The sequence below is a fragment of the Tympanuchus pallidicinctus genome, unplaced genomic scaffold (assembly GCF_026119805.1).
Source record: "Tympanuchus pallidicinctus isolate F22 unplaced genomic scaffold, pur_lepc_1.0 scaffold31, whole genome shotgun sequence".
NCBI classification, from domain to species: Eukaryota; Metazoa; Chordata; class Aves; order Galliformes; family Phasianidae; genus Tympanuchus; species Tympanuchus pallidicinctus.
The window spans coordinates 9,944,710-9,951,142 of NW_026294749.1; the positions used below are offsets into that span (position 1 = coordinate 9,944,710).

At 42.6% G+C, this 6,433-nt stretch overlaps 1 long non-coding RNA gene across 1 annotated transcript; it reads right to left on the reverse strand.

The window, feature by feature from the left end:
* Window positions 1-3,740: 3,740 nt before the first annotated feature.
* On the reverse strand, window positions 3,741-6,160 carry LOC128087762 (uncharacterized). Its single transcript, XR_008209977.1, has 2 exons — window positions 5,771-6,160; window positions 3,741-5,316 (listed from the first exon to the last, which is right to left on the reverse strand). It is a non-coding gene; the product is annotated as an uncharacterized LOC128087762 (long non-coding RNA).
* Between the last annotated feature and the right edge of the window lie 273 nt (window positions 6,161-6,433).

A 6,433-nucleotide genomic window follows, 5' to 3' on the forward strand; every position in this document is an offset into this window, starting at 1 on the left:
CAGCACTGATGATTTTCTACAGAAACTGTGAACAAAACAAACTACTTTAAAATGTTAAATATAGTTTTTAGCCAAGTGGATGAAAAAATAAAATCAGCTTAAATTCAGACTGTAAGGAATTTTCTGAAGATCAAGAGCATGTGAGCTTCAGTCCTGTAAGTTGACTTGTATCCAAGGTCATGTTTAAGGATAAATCAATTTAAAATCAAGCACTATGGGTAGACCTACTTTCTCAATGGTTATTAATCTCAAACCATCTGCCCTAACCTCCTTTATGAACATGCTCCCCACAGGACAGGAGAAAAAGCTGAGCAGCAAAGTGGACTTAGAAAAGACAAGCTCCAGCACAGTATTTATCATAGGTTAAGATATCCAACTCGTAGTTTTCACTTTACTATTTTAATTCTGGACTGGAAACGATGATTTACAGTGCAACACAGCTTAACTTAATTACAAGAAAATTCTGAATATGTGCTACCAGATCTCTCGGGAATTAAAGAAAATTGTATGCCTTTTCTCCTCTAAAGGGAGAACAAAAGTTTTCATAAAAACAAATAAACCTCTACAGAGTAAAATGTAGTGATACAGTGTGATAGCTCTATTCTGAAAAATTTACCTACTTTCTTCTGTCCCTCAAACAGCAATGCTGTTAATGGTCTCAGCATTGTAAGGGCTGAATATGCTCCTTTCATTCTGTGTTCAAAATGAGTGCTCTGGTACGGGAAAACTAATCATGTTGCTGTTCATTCTGTCCATTTTCTATGGGCAATTAAAATCTTCTAGAACTTCTTTGACAAAACACAGTTTATGCCAGTACAAAGAGGTACAAACAAGATGACATATCATTGTTCTCTGAGCAGGATTATCGGTGAGTTCTTGACCCAGTACCTGGAACAAATACACCTCCCACCTTCCCACAGAGGACAAAGATGTGCATCAAAGATGTAGGGAAACATACAGCTCCTGATGGTTCAGGCAGGAGCTCCTCCCTATAAATCCAAACACTGCAACTACAACAAAAGTAGATGCACCACAGTCCTCCTTCAACAACTTCTGCCCTTTGATCTCCACATCCACTGAGGCTTCGGAAGCACTGTATCTGATTTAAATCTGATCAGGTTTAAAATAACGTTTCAGAATTTCTGGTAGAATCACACCTCAGGTGACTCCTTTCACAAAGAAAAGCCATAAGGCACCTAAGAAATACGGTGTAGAGCAGTAAGTCTCCTGCACATTATGGCGATCCTTGTTATAAGTAAATCCTGGTGGGAATAACAAACCTAAATTACACCGGAGAGTTAAGACACACTCTTACCTCATGCCCTGCAGATCCTCCAGGATTCAAAGCCACATTATTCTAGATGTAACCTCTGCAGATGCCAACTGTCTAGCATATCAGACTCCATTACTGAACACTGAAACACTGCAAATTGATGAATTTAACTCAAAGACAAAAAAAAAAACCCTCATTGCAGGACAAAGAGTTTCTTTAATCAGGATATAAAAGCCACCCTTGCTCTTCCACAAGAAAAACACAGAGCCCTGGCAGCATAAGCAAACAAACCTTCCAGCACAAGCACACAGCAGATGCCATGAGGCTGCCAGAAGTATATTTACCACAGCTAAGAGCCTGAACGATCGAAAACATGAACCTCCCATTTGACAATATGAACAAGACAAATAGCAGTAATTAAGAAAACATGTTACAATCAATGCAAATGCCTTTTTTTTTTTTTTTTCTTTATTAATTATGAAAATATAAAGGGCTACTGTCAGGACAAATTTGGCCAGCCACTTTCTTCTTCTCTTGCCTAAAATCATTGAAAACTTTTTTTTTTTTTAATTCACATGGAAATAGCTTTAGATAAATAAAACACTTGCCATCTACCTACTATTAACACTGCTATAGTAGACAGAGTTTCAAGCTTTTTTGCTTCTCACTACAACAAGAAGTACATTATTAAATAATCAGATTTTTCCATAAATCAGTTTGTTATAACTACATACTTAGAAACCATTTTTTTGCATTTTACATATATATGTGGATACGTGCATACACCACACACAAAGAAATTTCATACAATTATCTCAGTTCATGAAGTTGGTATGAACCCTTTCATGACCAAAGCTGTCTATTGGGCAGCTCTGAGAACACAACGACATAATGAAAATACGCTATTTGCAGCTTCATATCTCAAAATAGGGCCCAGGAAATAATACTCAGTCCTGAGCCTTCTTTGATCTCCTTACATCCAATCAACAGTAGTGAGATATCTTAAATTCTTCCTATTTCCCAGATCCTCACCCAGCAATTTTTTCTCTCCGTCTCTAAGATCACTTTGCAAAACAGCATTTGCTGGTTGATTCTGCAGAGCACAGAACTCTTATATTTGGCTCATTGCACTACACATAAAAGATCCAAATTAGCAGGGCTGCTCCAGAAGTAATGCCTCCTATTTTATTATGTTGGCCTGTTACATCAGAGGCAGATGCTGGTGGTATGGCAGCAGAAGTCAATCTCTTCCACCAATAATCCATTATATTTTGTTGCTACGCAACAGCTGGCAGCAGAGAGGCATTCTGACAAAAAAATGACATTTGACCCAAAAGAGTAGATGAAGTAAAGGTGTGCCACTGAATTCCTCCATGCAGAAAACATTTCAACCACTGATATTCATCTATTCTTGCAGTGTGTTTCAGTGGAGTTAACAGCAGGTCACCTCCACTTGTAAAGATTTTTTTATGAGCATGGCACGCAGTCTTGTTCATCACTAGCAAAAATGCATAGTGATGGTGGCAATTTTATTGAAAAACAGCATTTTGTAGCTGAGAATTTGCTCTATCAAACCATGTTATTGTGCTCTTTGTATCTATCTTAGTTTCCAAGTAAATAAATACAAGGCATTACTTTCAGAGTGACCAATGTAGTAACTGTGTGTCACGCGAGCAAACTTCTTTTGCATCCTGAAAATTCTGAAGCAAATGTATTTTGAGTAAACCATGGTAAGATAATCTAAAGTGGCACTGTTGTGCTTCCCATGAGAAAGGTAGATCCTGTACTATCCTACATGTGGCATGGCTTTCAGGATGAGACTGAAAAAACTCCCACTATACACTTGGAAGGGACTAATAAAGTCTACTTGGTCTGTCAGCAAAACTGCCACTTGGAAATATGGCCAAATCCATAACAAACACACTCTACAGAATTACATTTTCACTGTGAATACTTCACAGGAAGTTTTCCAACCCCTACTATAGCATAGGCTACCTGAAAGTTACATCCTATCTCACACAAAAGGATAACAACTTTTGACTTATTGTCACCTAGCATTCATAGAACCATAGGATGGCCTGGGTTGAAAAGGACCACAGTGATCATCTTCCCCTGCTATGTTGCCAGGATCTCCAACCAGCAGACCAGACTGCTCAAAGCCACATCCAGCCTGGCCTTGAATGCCTCCAGGGATGGGGCATCCACAGCCTCCTTGGGCAACCTGTTCCAGTGCCTCATCACCCTGTGTGAAAATTCCTTAGCACCTCAGTAAAAAAGACGACAGAGTAGTTCAGAATAAGGCAGCGTGTTTGAAGTTATTCCATTTATCAGAAGTGTGAGCCACAAAGGCCCAGTAATATAAGCAAATTTTGAAGATGAAAAGAAATCTCTAACTTAGACAGATGTTACTGATGGTTCCAGGTATGTATTTTGCACTGCTGACCAATAAAGCTTATCAAAAACTGTAAACAGTTGATTACAACATTTTAATGCTTTTAAAACAATTATTTAGTTAATTTTAGAATAGCAGATTTTTTCCTTCTTGGACAAAGCACACTCTGTAGGCAACTAAAGACTATGATTTCCATATTATTTTTATCAAGTTGCCGCTGCCATCATAATACATGGCAAGGCCTGATTTGGAAAGCAGGAATTGTTTGTGTTTCAAACGGATAAGAAAAGCATATAAAGCTCTGAACATGTCTAATAGGCATGTTGGCCCACACTACTTCACCATAAGAAGCCCTCCAAGTTCAAAACTGACTGCCAAGGCTGCATACATGACATTTGCTATTTCAGTTCCTACGGGAGGGTCCAGATAAGATCCTTATGGGTGAGGAATAATGCTAGACCATCTCTAGCCAAATATTTCAGAGACTGCTTTAGGCTTTACTTTTTGGAAGTACTGACAGTGGCCCTGATCCAACAAAGCTCTACAGAACATAATTTAAGTGCTTTGCTAGATCAGAATCGTAACATACAATGAAGGAACACAAATATCTGACTGTTACAAATACTGGAAAACGCACAAGCCCGGTTAAAGTTTAATATTGTACCCAGTTTTCAACAGTACTAAATTCCACATTCCTGTGAATCTGCTCCCTTATCCGAAAGAAAGATAAATGGCAGTGTCGAGGCGTGGGCCTGGTCTTAAACACCATTCCCCGTGCTACTGAATCTCTCTATAAACTTCTCTCCTAGTGATTTTTTGCCCAATCAACACATTTTAGATTATGCATCCAAGTACAGCAGTAGATAAAGTCAACATTCAGCTATACCACAGCTGATGAGCAGCAAATCAAGAATGCTGAAGGGCCAGAGGCACCAGGCAAGTTCCATGCAGAGCCAATTTGGGTCTGATTGAGTTCATCAGCTCAGGCTGCATCTCAGGGCCCTGCAGATTCACATCCGTACAAGTACTTTCACGCGGCATGGAATATGAATGCGTCTTGCAAAGCTTGCCCAGTTATCCCTATGCTGTGCTAATCAGCAAAGTTTGGATTCATCTGAGTGGCTCTGAAGTCGTACTGATGTTACTAACCCCAGGCTGAACTCAGTCTGAGACCCTGGTTGGGCACAGCACAAACCCAGCCTGGACCCAGGACCACCTGAGCTTATCTCCTGGTAGAGCAGAGCACAGAGGCACAAATGATGCCGCAGCATCCAGGCTAAACCTTTACCTCCAGCTGAGCATCAGCCATGCAGAATCAGGGTTGCACTTTTGCGAGGACACCCGCTGCGCTGGGCTGCTTAGCTCTCCTGATAAGAGCAACACAGATCAGGCACACCCAGACACACGTCTGGTTCAGCAAGGCTGAGCACTTCAGCCCTATAGGGCAAGGCAGCAGCTGGACTGCATCCAGGCTCACTCAGCTCTTAGATGTACCAGGCTGACACCGGCTCCTGATGAACTAATCAGATGTAGTTGCAACACACACAAGCCGTCACAGTTTCCAGAGGGCTCCCCTCCCCAGCGTCATTCACCATTCCTGCTTCGCGCAGCACCCAGATCTCCTGGCCATCCCAAGTCCATGTGCAACTCCCTAAGGAAACACAGCACCTGAACGTGTAAAAGGCACAGAAGCATAACAATACCAAGGAACATCAGTATTAGCATAGCTTATTGCAAGTAAATCAGAGCGGTTCCTATGCGAGTGCATAATACAGACAGCACCTTTAAACTCAAGATGCCAGCCAGGTTCTTTCCCATCTAAAGCACTTGGTTACAGTGAGCTACAATTTGCGTTATAACAATGTTAATCAATTAAAAGCACAAAGGGGCCATTACAATCGCACTAAAACACTCCATAATTTTGGAAAATTAATGTTTCACTATATTTTCATTCTTACAGATAAATTGAGTCAGAAGCATGTTGTTCCTACAGAACACATTAAGCTTTTGGAACCACATGAAAAGTAATTGATTTTTTTTTTTTCCTTAAGTAGGATTCTCATCTTTTTAACATCACTACAAGTTATATTTAGGCTAATACTTACAGCGAGTTTCACACACGGGCTGCAAGCTACCAAACCACGAGGCCACAGCTCAGCACTGTTATGGTTTAGTGGGAACGGTTGGCGGTTGGTCTGTATGGCCTTAGTGGCCTTGTGCAGGAGCACCAAGTGCTGACAGCATCCTGTATCAGCTCAGATATATTTTCTCCAGCATAGAAAAAGGGGCAGCGAAGGAGAAGGCGGCAAAACCACGGTGGCATCCCAAAAGCCAACACAAAAGTCATTCACTCTCTCACAACCTAAGAATTAGGATGTGCCAACTGCGGCCATCAAAGACATTCACATGAATTTAGCTCAGTCAACCCCACATCGGCTGCCACTGGCTCCAAACGCGAGCGACGCGAGGCGCCCACACACAGCGCCCCGCTGACCGCTGTGCCACATAACGCAAGGGGGGGCGGAGGGGGACCGCGAGAAAGCCGGGGCGCGCATGCGCGCTGCGGCGGTCGGTCGGCGTGCAGCTGGAAGTCATTGCCCGCGGCTCGGCGTCCGCGTTGCCACGGCGACCGCCCCGGCGGCGCCAGCTGGGCCGCGGCGTGAATGGGTGATGTCACACGGCCGGCGCCGGCCGGTCTGGGCTGAGGGGCCGAGCCGCCGGCCGGGGGAGCCCGGGATAAGCGGGGTGTGGTGGTGAGGTGGGAGCCT